The sequence below is a fragment of the Chiroxiphia lanceolata genome, chromosome 3 (genome assembly GCF_009829145.1).
Source record: "Chiroxiphia lanceolata isolate bChiLan1 chromosome 3, bChiLan1.pri, whole genome shotgun sequence".
Lineage (NCBI taxonomy): Eukaryota > Metazoa > Chordata > Aves > Passeriformes > Pipridae > Chiroxiphia > Chiroxiphia lanceolata.
This window is the reverse complement of record NC_045639.1, coordinates 42,620,122-42,634,681: the sequence shown is the minus strand read 5'-3', so window position 1 is coordinate 42,634,681 and position 14,560 is coordinate 42,620,122.

Below are 14,560 nucleotides of genomic sequence, written 5' to 3'. Positions count from 1 at the left end.
CCATGTCTCTACTCATTTTCAACCCAACACTTTACCTTTAAAGCTTACCATTTTTCTGTAAGCATCAGTGTGGATTTTACTCTGAATGTCTTCTGGTGCAAAAGATTTCATTAGGCAACCTCTAAATCACAGCATTTATGAGCTCTGCTGCCTAATGGCTACGAAACTTGGACCTCATACAGGACCAAGATACAGGCTTAAATGCTCTTGGCAGGTCAGGACCTTACTGGGATGCCCACAAATCAAAAAGCATGTAACTGCCCTGAAAATAGCTTACTGTAGCTTTCCCGTAATGCCTGTCTCCAAAACGAACAAGGGACTGGAACAAAAAATTGCTGGGGGAAGGAAAGAGTCTTCTGTGATTTTTGGACAGTTCAACTTCAGTGATTTACCAGAGGTTTCCACAAAGGCCTGACCTCAGCCCTAGTTTCTCTTCTTACCAGAAGTGTAAAGAGTGCCAGTGATCTTGAAGTTCAGTGGGTCATTTGTCTCTTGAGCTTGTTTTCTGAAGCCCGATAACCAGAGCTGAAGGTAGTCTTTGAAAATCTCCCACTGGTAATAGGTGCTAATTATGTTATAAGGATTGTTTTTGTTGCTGTAAAATAACAGCTGCTGTGAAAAGATGTGGTGGCAGGGTAATGGGAGAAGGAGAAAAGATGACGGAAGAAGGAACAAAGTTCAGATGGGAGGAGAAAATTCACCATGTGGGTCCTCTCCACTCTGACATTTCCAAGCTATGTGAGCTGAAGCACTGGCTCCACTAAGCTTGGTGGCAAAATTTATTCTGCCTTGGAGGAAGCCCGGACTTTATTACAGCTGTTTGTTATTAAAAGCTTGACTGAACATCCTGCTCTCCTTGCCACATTTTTCAGAGCTTACATCTGCCAAGAAAGAAACTTCTGATGTGTGCCTATAAGCTTATGTTTAAGAAACCCTGCTCTGGCCTGAGTGTTGTACTGATCCCTTTCGGTTCTACCCCTGTTTGGCTGCAGCTCAGTTCCTCCAAGGCACAGAATACTGCAAATTTTGTGGTCAGTAATTACAGCTTTTTTTTAACGTCTCCATCTTGGAGAAACTGAGCTGCTGTCAGTGATTTAGGGCACCTAGGAGGGCACCTAGAAGCTCCCACCAGGCTGGCAGCAGTGCAGGCAGTGACCAGTGACCTGCAGTCTGAGACACACTGAGCTGGCTCCAGAAACTGTCTGGCCAAAGTCACTGCAAAAGTACCAAGAGGTGAGAGTTTCTTGGCCCACTGTCCTGCCAACACAGGAGTACTGCTTCTTGCTTGTCCTCTGTTTCATCCTCTCTGGCTCTCATCTCACCAAGAGAATAGTCTTGCTATCATGAAATGTCATGAAGTGTTTTGTTAGTGAGAAAATGTGAAGTTGCAAGACATTTTAATAACATAGCTAGGCATCAGGGACTTTCTTTCACTGGGGCACACCTGGCATGTTAAATTTCATGAAGACCCTGGCTGCTTTTCCTCCATAAACCTCCAAAGGAGTTGAGAAAGGGGGGAAAAAAATCCCAGATCAAGTAATTCTGAGTGCCCAATCTTTGGTCAAGTTGTACCATATCTCTACCATCAGCCTTAACACAAGCTTTGAGTCAACCCAATAACTTTGATGTCAAATCAACTGACTCTATGGAAATCCCACAACAGTCCCAAGGAAACTTTTCATCACTAGGATTTTCCCAGTAACATCTCAGGAGCACCGATGACTAGGAACAAGCTTAGCGAAGAGCAAAGTACCCTCCTGTATGTTCTTTCCACCTGCTGGTTCAAAACCAGTCCTGGCTGGGAGCAAGCAAATCTTACTTATGAGTTAGATGAACCAGCTTCTACCCTGTAACCACATGCAGTTCCGCGTTTCTGATGCATCCAGCACCTCTCTTCCAGGAATGACATTCATTCTCCCCATCCCCAACGTGGCATGAATGTGCCAAAGCACCAAGCCAGGTCCCTCAGACCTATAGCCAGTGATGGAGACCTCTCCCTGCCCAGACAGTCACTGGTCTAGGTCACTCCTAGTAGAGAGCTGTCCATTTTGGGCTATCCAGGCTCTCCAAGGCTCAAGGAGAGGGTTGGTGTTGATGGACGGAGCAGGAACCAAGAGTTGGCAAGGTGGGCACTAGCTTGCCAGCCTCCAACCCAGCCTGCTCCAGCACTGGGCTTGCCCTTTTAAAGGAAGTTTTCCCCTCCCGGGCTGCCAGGTGACTCCCCAGCAGTACAGATTGTTATTGCAGCAGCAGCTCAGCAAAAGGCCCCGTGCCAGGACAGGACACTTTTTCTTAGAGGCATTTGGCTGTCAGTAGTCATATGCCAGGCACCAGAGCTCACCTGCACCCCACTGGTGCCGTACTTGACCTTCAGAGCAGAAAACTTTTCATTTTGAGCTGTTATTGGCTCCCCTGTTTTCTGCCTTACCCCCAAAGCCCCCACCCCTGCAGCAAGCACCTCGGTGGAGAGGCCACAGGAAGGCTTCACCAGTACAGCAAAGTCTCCTAAAACTCTCAGTTTAAACCCTCCTGTGCAAGCTTCTCACATGTGCCTGGAAAATCAGGCACAGAAGTATTTGCAAAGCATGGACATTAAGAGACCACTGGATTTTTGTGGGCATTCTTCAAATATGTTATTTTCGTCTCTCCCTACATCTTTTTTTTACTCCCTAAAGGGTGCAGAGCCCTACGATGTTCAGAGCCAGCGCTCGGTCCCTCTGCTGGCATCAGCCCAACTGCCAGGTCACCAGCTTCCCTTCACTTTTTCCTCACACTGAAGCCCAGCTCTTTTCTCACTCCATTTCCTGAAGCCAAATGACTTTCACCAGTGTAGAGCCAGAAGAGTAGATGGAAAAACTGTGTTGTGATGGTAATGTCCTGGTAAGGCAAGTTACATGAAGATAAAAAACATCAAGGGTGGCTTCTGAATCTGGTCTCACAGGTTTTACCCAGCAGTTGGTGACCTCAGTTACAGAGGACTTCAACTGACATGAAAAAAACTCCAAATCCTGACTCTTTTCAGCTGTACAGATTCAGTTAAAATCCATAAAAACAACAGCACTGAGTCCTTCTTATTTCATTTGCAATGAGTCCCTCAGGGCATTACTTTTGCTAGAAATGCCATTAGCATTTACAGTTAAGTTCACTGGGAGGCTCTTCTGGTTTTAATTATATAGCCCTTATAATGCTTCCTCTGGCACTCTCTTAGTATGGAAAAAATGAGCCTAGGATGTAGAAAGATAAAAAAGCTATTAATTCTAGGGCTAACAATGCCAGATCAGTATAGCTACAAACAGATTTCTCTCTGTAACCCAGCCCAAACAGCTGGCTTTCAGTGTTCAGATAGCAATGCACCAAATATGACAAAAATGTCTTTATCTGGGAAAGCTAATTTTAGACACTTTTTTTTTTTTGGCCAGGCAGTAGAAATACTTAGAGAAGAAATTATTAAATTTCCAATTAAAAAAATGTTTTTGTAGGATATATTGCTCCCAGTGTTTCAGAAGCAACCTCCCCGCTACATCCATCACAGGGACTCTGGAGTGGTTGCTATGCTGCTGCACCCAGCCAGCAGCACCCATCCATCCTGTCCCTTCTGCAGCTTCTCCTTATCCCTGTAACACAGACCATGATGGACCAGAGCTCTGTCTCTCAGGGTACTCCTAGGACAGGCAGCCCAGACTGACCAGCACTCCGCTGAAACACCTGGACTTCAGGGAAGTTGCATTTGCCAGTGGCTTCCACGGAGCTATGAGAGGTGATTGCCACTACCCACGGTGTCTCAGCTTCCAGACCAGCACTCACCCCACATCCTCACCCACCTTGGAGAGACGAAGGTCAAGCTCTGAACCAGTGGAGGAGCAAAACAGGTTCCTGCCTCACAAAAGGGGAAGATCCAGCACTTCAGAGCTTCCCTCTGCCCCAAGATAGGGCTATTTCACAGTTTGAATGGAAAAAAAAAAGGACCCAACTGCTCCAGCATCCTCCTGGCACTCAGGTGATGGAACTCAGTCTCTGCTCTGCTCTCACAGCTGAGCTGCCTGTTCATGGCTGAGATACTTCAAACCCACCCCAGTGAGGGCAGTGACTCTTGAAACAAGAGGACCAGATTCCTGCTGTCAGACTGGCTCAAAAAAAGTGGGCAAGACATGCAAATGCATTCACCACACAGTTTTGTAAGGAGAGTGATTATAACACAGTTAAAGAAAGAGGGAAAGCACATGGCACGTAAACAACTTGTTACTGGAGAGGTGCACTGAAAGATTTTTAATTGACCCAGAGCTCCTCTGTTTAAAAATTCATGGGCTTCAAGTTACTCTTGCCACATGTAAAATTGCTTTTGAGTTTAACAGCCTCAGCACTTGCAACCAACTACCCACAGAATGTGGCCAGTTCAAAACCCCTCATGATCCATTTTTGTGTAACGTTTCCATGCCCAGTCATTGCGGGAGACAGCACAACTCAAAATCAGTGGTGGTTGTAGGGAAGGTGCATTCACACTCCTGAAGAACACCAAGTGTCAACAGGATGTGAACTAGTATATACATGTATTTTCAAACTCAAGAAACTGGGGCTTAGAAATGCTCACTCTTAATAACAGCAATTGAAACACTGAAAATCTGCCAGTGGTTCTGCCTTCAGCAAAACTCCAAGGATCAGAGTCAGCTCCGTCTGTCACATTGTTTCCAAAGCAGACTGTGGCATAGCCCAGCTCTTTACTGTCCCTTTTGGTGGTAGTGCTGGGCTTCCACCCTGAAGCACCTCCTCTTGCTCCAGTGCCGAAGGGGTGATTGGGAATGGAAACCATGGACAGCCAAGCTGCAGAGATTGAGGCAATGCTTGTGGTACACCTCTGCTCAAGTCTTTGTCTGCAACTCGGCATGACCTCAGATTGCTAGCTTCATCTAGAGAAGCCCTTACAGGTTGTCCTGAAGGGATGCTGGTCATGTGTGTGTGTAAAGCACATAAAAGCCTAAGGACAGTAACACTGACATTTGTTGTCATCTTTTGAGGACCAGCTAGATAAAGTCCTGTGAATTAGATTTTTTACATATGAAATAGAAAATGAAATTAGAATATGAAAACTTCCTGCCCAAAGCGATTGCTAATAACTATGGTAAAGACAACGTGCTTATGGCCCTCATGGCCCTCATGGCCCTCATGGCCCATCTCAGCCTCAGTGAGATAGTGATGTCAGTCTTCCCCTTCCCAAATTACTCACAGCCACAGTTCTTCACTGCAAAGAGCCAAAGAGAGCACTCGTGCCTCAGCCGACTGTATGAGGTGTAGCCCAGTAAATGAACTTGCCAATTTTATTATTACAGGACATCATTTGTTCCAGTGTTGAAATTATTCCAGAGAACTTTTCTGCACTTAAATCCTTCAGATATTCTCTTGATAATGCAAAGTACATCAAGACTCCTGTTGTGAGACTTACAGTGAAAGCAGTGGGCTCCGATCTTGGCCTCACCTCCAGCTGGATACCAGCACACAGCTCAAAGCATCATTTTAACCTCCTGAAAAGCTGCAAAAACCATCAGCTGAAGCCACTTCGAAGCAGCCTCATGGTGGGAAGTGCAAGAAACAGACCTTTGTCAGTCACTTGAGGTGGTGGCAAAGATGTCTTTCTGGACGTTAGATGAAGGTACAGGCGGAATAAATGTCCCCACGCAGTGATAGGCTCCTGTCGGCACCTGCCCAGGAATACTGCTGTGGTGTGAAATTGTGGCTGGCCAGTTTACCACTAGCAACCCAAAAGCATTTCCCACACTGAGGTGTCCTGCAGAAGTGGCACCCACTGGTATGCAATAAAGGCAAGTCTTTGCTGGAGGAATTCATTCTCAGTACAGTTTATGGAGAAACTTAAATTCAAAATACACTTAAAAACAGAAAAGGTGGCCCCCAGTTGCCAAACACACCTGAGAAAGATATTCCTATAGCCCTCGGGTGTTTCAGGACACTCACGCATAGTGGGAACAGAGTTGATGAGGGATCTGGCAAATCCCATCTGTGCATATGTGGTGGCCCTTTTTTGAGGAGGGCTTCCAAGCTCTCAGCAAGGGAACAGGGACCCTCTCTCCCTGATATCTCTATGCACTGTGTTGCTGGCAGGTGATTGCTGCCCTGAAATAGAAATGTTTTCCTGCTTGGAAAACGTGGGCTTATTGTGCCTCTAAGGGAAGGCAGACTCGGCATTTCACCCATGCTTATGCTGATGGCTGACATAAAGAGAAGTAGCACTTCCAAAATGCCTGTCATGGTGTGCACATGGGCCAGCTTTGGAGCCACTGTTGGATGCACTTCCTACTCATGGATCTATAGCTTTTTATTTTTAACCTCCTTTGCAAACACAGCTAAATATCCTGCCCCTTGCCCGGAGACACTAACAAGGTTTCTCTACTAATGATGTCCCACTGAAGGTCAGTTTTGCAGCTTTCACAGCAATCTACAGAGCAGATCCCCTTGGCTCAGGGGAGCACTGCTGGGCTCTGAGAGTCACTCCACTGCAGAGTATGTCACCCTGGTGTGACAGCTGGCAGGGCCAGCTGGAGCATCGTACACTGACAATGCCAAAGTGTAACTGGCACATCTAATTTTAGCCTCTAGAGCCCTGAAAGCCCTCTTGAGTTGCCACATACCTTGATAAATCATTTAAGTCAATGCTGCTTGGCCTAAAGCTGGCTTTCAGATGGGAAAGGCTAACTGCTGAATGTTAAAAGGAATTGTTAATATTTTTAACATTTTTTACTGGAGCTGAAAGCGTCTGCCTTCAATTGTTACCCAGGGTGTCTGAGGCTTGTAGGGACTGGGAATTAAGGGAGACACAAAAAAGAGGCAAAAATGCCTGGGATATTTTTGTTGTGCTGTCTGATGCAAACTCGACTGAGAAGAAATCTACATGTGCAATGTATATGCAGGGTGAAAGGTAAAAGCATGGAAAAAAGCAACAAATACCTGCAGGGTGCTGAGCATTCTTCAGGTGTACAGATGGAGGCCAGGAAAGCAGGTTCCTTGTTTCAAGAAGACCAAGCACCTTCTAGAGGCATTCACCATTTATACAGCAAAGGGACCAACTGGAAAAAAAAAGCATCTTACTGTGAGTTCTGTATTCACTGTTGCCTGCTTGGCCCAGCCACTTGGCTAATATTCAGAGGTTTGAAGTCAGGCTCCCATTTAGAGGCAAAACAAGTGGTGCAAGATTGATAGGTCTTTGTCATGACAGGGTTTGTTACACCGGGCACAGGGGGCTCTTCCTTACAGCCGCCTCACCAGGGTTCCCATGTGGATACACACATACAGGCCTATGTCTTTCCCTTCAGAGGTCTATGAAACGCATAGGAAATTTTTTGCCTGCCATGTTACGGAGTAATTGGAGAAACAGAATTTTGCCCTTGGGACAGAGGTGAGTCTGTGACTACAGGCAATTGTCTGTGCAGAGCCGGCTTGGGGGTTTGGTATGGTTTCCCAGTTAACTGTGAAATTGGATAATCCATGCATGGAGAACCAAAAGTTGGCTGTCAGTACCTGCAGGGGACGAGCTGCGTCACTACTGGGGTTTGTTACTGAAGCCTTGTATAGAAGCTGTCCTACATGTAGATGAAAATACATGTGTGTGTGTGTGTGTGTGTGTGTGTGTGCATATACAATTATTTATATTACATATTTTATAAAATGTATATAAACCTAACTTAGCACACATATTTATATGCCTCTGAAGCAATAGATTTTGATACCTCCCTCCCTTGTTTGTGAATCTGAGAGGTGCCCAAAAGCAAAGAGGCTACAGAGAGGAAAGAAATACTGCTCACTTAAACAATGCAGCATTAGAAAACCAATGTCAGTTCTTCAAAGGTCTCAATGACAAATTCCCACTCTTGGGGTAGTTTGGTGTTAATGCTTTTCAAGAACTGGTTGTTAGTGATCAGGAGACTACTAAATTAACAACTTTGGAGAGTTAATTGACCAAACACTCTCAATCATTTATTAGGGAAGGAAATCCCTGCCTGTAAACAAAGCCAGCACAGGGTTATTTCATGTCAGGAGCAGTAACAACACATCAAGACATTCACAAAACATGAGTTAGGGCCACTAAAATTATTAATAGGGTTTAGACTTCGAAAATAATAAATTGGGATTGATCTTTATTTGTATTCCATTTTCTGAAGCCTTAAGGCCTGCTCAAATGCCATTTTATAGATATTCTCTGTAATCACAAAAGCTGAAATTTCCAGTGAAAAAGCTGACAAATCTCACTTTCTCAGAGGCTTCTGGAGAAGATGAAATTCTATGTCTCTGGCAGCACAACTGTAAAGGATGCCAGCAGAAGGGAGCAGCACATTTGCTCCCTAGTGGTCTAGGCAAGCTATATTCCACCCAGTTAAGCCAGACTTGCAACAAAATGTTTGCGGACTGCAGTGCGAGCTGCTGAGGGAGCCATCACTGTCTCCTTGCAGACTCACCATCTCACACTCAGTTTCTTTTCCTCACACTGAATTACGTATCTTTTCCTCAGGGTTTATGCAAACTGCACAGTAAAACTTTTTCAGCTGTCCAGCCAGCCTTGCACCTGTTTTCAATCAAAATTATTCTGCTGTAGCTCTTGTTGGCTCAGAAAAGTGCTTTGACAAGCTTGAAATTTCCTGCCTCAGGAAGGAATAACATCTCTCTAAAATAGAGTGCCATGGATTCTGTTGGAGAGGTATTAAGCATGAGCTGCAGAGAAGGCTGGACTTATTATAAGGATCAGAAACTTAAACAGCCTTTGTGGTGGCAGGATTAAAGATGTCTGAGAGCTCCTGGCTCCAACATAACATGCAACTTGGCCACTGCCATTGTGGCAGCTTCCTTAAGCTTTTTTTCTTGTGCTCCAAAGTTTGCCTACCCCAGTTCAAGAAAACACAACATATATGAGGTCCCTGTAAGGAATAAAGTCAGACAGTCTCCATCTGAACCTGGTGAGGCAGAAGGCTAAACTCAGGCTGCAGCTGATTGTGACTTATCCACTCTCCTTTCCCCAGGGACATGAAGAAACCCTCCCCAAAATGGGAGAAATATTTATGCAAGCTTCAATGTTCGAGAAGGAATATGTGAGGATGTCAGTTTCTGTATGATGGCCTAGAGAGTTTTGTCTCCATTATCCTTGACCTGTATCCTGATAAAACTTGCAGTAAGCTATTTATCAGGTAAATAGATAAACCAGCCATCATCATATCAACATATGGTGACAGTGACTGAGAGCTACCCTATTAATTGCTGACCCCATTTCTATTTTAGTCACTTGGCATGTCCTCTAGGAAATGAATGGGATCAGTCATGATAAGTCCATTCTCTGTGGCACCAGATAATCTGTTTTCAAGCTGGAGCAGATGCTGAGATGCCCACACTGGCAGCCTGCTGGATGACCAAGGGGGTTGTAGTGCAATGTGACTGCATCCCTGAAGACATGTGTTGGTTCCCCCTTGTGCAATAAATGGTTCTGCTACACTGTATTGTGTCCTAAAATACCTGCTGATATATCACAGAATAGATCAGGTTGGAGGGAACCACAGTAGGTCATCTGGTCCAGCCTCCCTGCTCAAGCAGGGTCATCCCAGAGCACATGGCACAGGATTGTGTCCAGACAGTTCTTGAATATCTCCAGTGAGGGAGACTCCACAATCTGTCTGAGCAGTAAGGTCTCACACATTAATTCCTGAATGACTGACAGCCTTGGATTTTGATGCTAAACTGATGCAGAAAGGCTTAGTATCTAACAACCAGAATAGACTGGAGAAAGGTAAATGCTATCTGAATTGCTCAAGGATTTTTGAACCTTGATCTCCGATTTCTGCTCTAACCACTGGATAGGACACGTTGAGGTGTGGTGGTACGGGTCTTCTCAGCTCCCTGTGCTGGAGCTACCTGGTTTGTGCTGAAACAAAGCAGTTCTTTGAGAGGTCAAGATTGGTGAAAGGAGTCTGTAAGTATTTAAAAGTATGATTTGCTGGTCTTGCTAGTAGGACAAGGAGAACATTTGCCATAAAACTCTTAGCCATCAAGAGGCGCAGAACCTGTGTCCCAGCAGTGGGTGCCCTGAGAGCTGTCCTGGAGAACTGAACACAGCTTTGCTCTCTAGCCCCAGCAGTGCTTAATGCTGCCCTGTGCAGACACAGCCACAGCTGAGGGGCTGGAAGAGCCAGCTCTGTGCCCTCAGCCTTCTGCTGGCAGCCTAGCACTGCCACCCCCTTGAGCAGAGGCCAGCTCAGCTTGGACTCTGTCTACCAGAATCCCTTCCCAAAGCCTTGCACATGCCATCACCCTCACTCAGGCCCTGAGACAGCTCCTGGCACAGTCCCAGAAAACTGTGCACCTCTGAGTGAGGAGGGGAGAGGAAGATGTGGGTCTGAGGCATGGAGTGCCCTCCCAGAGCAGCCATTTTCCCTCGGGACATTTTGTTTTCACTTTATTTGTGTCCCTGGGACCTAGCTGCTTAGCAACTGGATAAAATTGTCACAAAATGCTGGCATTGCCCTCCTTACCAGGACAGGGGCTGGACTGTGTCCTTGGTGGGGCTGTCCGCCAGGCAAGGTGACCACATAGCACTCATGGGGGGACCCCATCCCTGTCCTTGTTCCCCATTGGGTTCTCTCAAAGTGAGAGGAAATTTGGCCCTCGTGCATGGCAAATGCCACACTGCAAGCAAGGCATGCAGGCAGTTCTGCCTGCTCTGGCTGCTTGCAACCCAGGGACAGATGAAATATGGACACTCTTCAGATCGGAGTAGATAAATGCTTTTTCCTCTCTGAAGGACCAGAGAAAAAAGCTTGAAATATTCTCCTGAATTATCTGAAAATATCCACCATTTCTGACTATATTTTTGGGGAAGATGGGGATGAATACACCATCTCACTTTGGTTCAGGGCATTTTAACTAGAAAAAACAGAAAAAATGGCAACAAAGAGTTATGGCTACATATTCTTTGGACCAGAAGAACGTGTCTGATGCCTGCTGCTGTCCTTACCCTGTTTGAGTCCTCTGCCTCTGCAGATAATACTCAAAGAGGTATCCAGGCTACCCAGGAGGCCAAATCCTGCTCAGCAGAGCTCACTTCCCTTGAAGGGTCACGCAAAGGGCAAGGGATGAAAATTAGAGATTTTAGGAGAGCAGTTGATACACACTTGCCCTTATAAGTGGTTGACATGCAAAAGATAGTTGTTGGCAATTGCTGACAGCTTGTGTGTTTACCTCAGTCAGCAAGTATTTATAATTAATTTTTAAAATGTTGAAGTTCCGGCCTTGCTGGGAACATTACAAACTGCCCTCAGCACTCTGATGTGCTTCCAAAACATTTACTGCCACAAGTCAAAAAGCTCAAAGACTCAAATATTTTGGGGGGGAGGGGGGCAAGAGGGGGCAGTGGGGAGATAATGCAGTTGAAATGAAAATTATTTAGATAACTTGGTATCTATTCACAAATATTTAATTTTCATGACTGGAAGCAACCACAACTGTTGTAAATGGGATGAACTGCCACATGACTTTTAGCATCTCCCCTTCCTGATGTCACAACACCACAATATGGAGGATGCCCAGACTTCACCTTTTTTCTCTCCCACCCTCTTGCCCCCCCACAATGCCTCATGCACCCTCTGTGCTCACACACGAGTGTGCAGGCCCCCAAAAAACCTAGAGAGGCTTAAAACAGACCTGTAAAAAAAATAAATTATTTTCTAAGCCAACTATTGCTGCCGAAGATGCAGCACTGCTGAGCCACTCCCTAGGAGTTTTTGAGGAAACATGGGGTGCTTTTGTCTAAAACGTTTATCAACAGTTTCTGTCTCTGCATGGAGAAATGGCAGAATGCAATTTCTCTGTTTTTCAGTTTCTTTACATTTTTATGGCTGTTCTTCATGGTAGTTTTCACTAACTAGATCCCTTCTGGCCTCAGCAACAGGTCAGGAAGAAAATCTACTTCAAGCGAAGAAAATGCCATTGACAAATCTACCATCAGGGTGGTTAGGGTAGTGGAGGTGGCTGAGACTGGGGCAAACTCCAAATGAATACCCTTTCAAAAGGCTTGAGTTGATGTTATTCCTATAAACTCAGAAACATGCCATGAGCACTGCCCAGCATCTTGGGGAGATGAGGTAGCTGAGAGGGCACAGACAACCCGTTCTGAGGCAGCAGCCAGCCCCTGCTAACATCTGAACTGAGGCTTTAGCAGCAGGTTTAGAGCGAGATTTTTCATTCTGTGAGGTAGTGGGAGAGCAGGCTCAGATTGCAATCCTGTAATTAAGCAATTCCTAGTTTTTTCCAGTAGTATAATTATGATGAATGACTCTCATGTTCCCCATTAATGTTGCTATTAGCAGACAGGCAGGCCTTCCCAGCATGAGCGAGTTCATGCTAACAAGGTCTGTGTGTACCACATTAGGGAATGTATCACTCACATAGCTTTCAGAGCACTGTAAATGATTTGCCGTAGCTCCTATAATGCAACAGAGCCAAACATACCTACATCTCACATCAGAGAAGGCAGCAAGATCTAGCTTTAAGTTCAAAATCCTTGATTAAAGGAAAAGAAGAACTGCAAGACCAAACTCCTGCTTCTGGGCACTGAGTTGTGCTCCTGCTCAAACACTGGGTGGGTCCTGTGCTGAAAAGACCATCAGGTTCAGATAGGGCTGTGATGTCAAATGTCTTGCTCGCCCACTCAGTCACTCATATGAACAGTATAATAGCAGACTGAAAAAAACACCTTACCAGGGATTATGTAGTCCTCCATCTTCACATGCACTTACTTCTAAGATTACTTTTTAAGGTGGGCGTCATTCCAATGCAGAAAGAAAATGGTCTAGCACACAGGACAACGAGGAGCAGTTGCTGTCGTTCACCTTGATGTTAGCAAGGGTTTCAGCACAGAGCATTCATAATATCCTTGTAGCCTATAGTTGTGGGATAGGGACTCTGCTGCAACAGACTCTTGAGTGGCCATGGGATAGTGAAGTTGTATGTATAGGTTTCAATGTGCTTAACATCCTTACATTAACTCTGCTGTGGCTATGGGTGTTGTGTAAGACCCAAGGTAGGACAGGGACTTGGTTCTCTGCAGAGAGCTAGCTGGCCAGGAAAGACACTTGATTCTTAAAGGACTCAGATATTACCTTTCAAGTTCCTTGTGATACAGTCAGCAGTCAACTACTCCAAGTGGGCAGAAAACTCTCCAGTGTGTTTTTTTTCTTAAATGCATGAGTTTTCTTTTGAACGCAGAGGAAAATTTTGCCTGTGCCTCGTTGCTTTCACCTCAGTATTTATTACATTCTTATAGCAATTCTGTTTCCACAAGACAATCCCAGCTCTGTGGAGAGGAACAGAAAGCTACTCTGGTGATGCCAGGTATTGAGACACCTCTTTTTCTGCATGCTTGTGAGTGATGCTATATTACAACAAATTTGTATCCACATCTAAGCTTGCACAATGAACCAATTATGGATCTGTGATTTTTTGTTTCAAGTATGTGCCTGAATGTTTACAGTCTAGATTTTCATCCAAACTTTCACAAATTTAGACAGCTGTCTCTGGTGCTGTCAAAAAGGCATGAAATCAGCACATCTGAAAATCAATATATCTCATGGGGCTGAGTACCTCAGTTAACCAAATACTGCAACCATCAGCTTTTGATCAGCTTCCAGAGTATTTTCTGCATAGTTACAAGATTATAATTGTTAGAAAAAAGAAAATAGGTATTTTAAACACCATGATTCCTATGTTTTTTCATTGTTTGAACTTCACCTTTACAGCAGCTTGACTTTCCTTCCTAAGAATTGCTTATTAGGTCTAAATGTAGAGAAAACAAAACCCTGCCTGTCTCAGTGATCCTGGACAGTAGGGAATGCAAGTCTAGCCTAGGGCCATCTGTTTCACTGCAAGAAAGGTTTTAGAAAACAAATCCAAACAGTTGATTCATTATAAAATAGACATAAGTTACGAAGATAATCATGGAAACAAATCCTACAAAGACCTCTTGAGTCCCTTGTTGCTCTTACTGTTATGTTTTAAGTCAGCACTGGCTACCCACATCACATGAATGACACTGCTTAAGTCACAGACGCAAAATAGCAATAGCTGCAGAGATCAGGACCTTACCAACAGGTACATTTAATTAATCTAAAATTATTATAGTTGCTCTTCTGGAGCATGATTGATGAGGGACATAGTCTCAGACTGTCTGGAGGAAAATGGCCCCATGCAAGAGCTCAGTGTCTCAGAGGCCATGTGTTTCTCTGAAGATGAAGACAATGTGTGTGCAACTCTGCAGAGATTGGCCTATGGGACATGCTCTGGCCACAGAGCAAAGTGTGAAGCAGAGAAACTTTGTTGTTAGCAGAGAAAGGACTAAGGAAAGGTGAGATGCAACAACTTTTCCCTAAATTAAATCTGTGATGAATGTCAAATCTTCGCTCCAGAGTTCTTCTAAGGAAGTGTGGACCAGGGGCTTTGGTCAAAGCTATTCAAAGGTGAGTTTTCACCCATACATTCCCTAATCTTTCTTTATACACAGTTCACCAGACTGAAATTCATA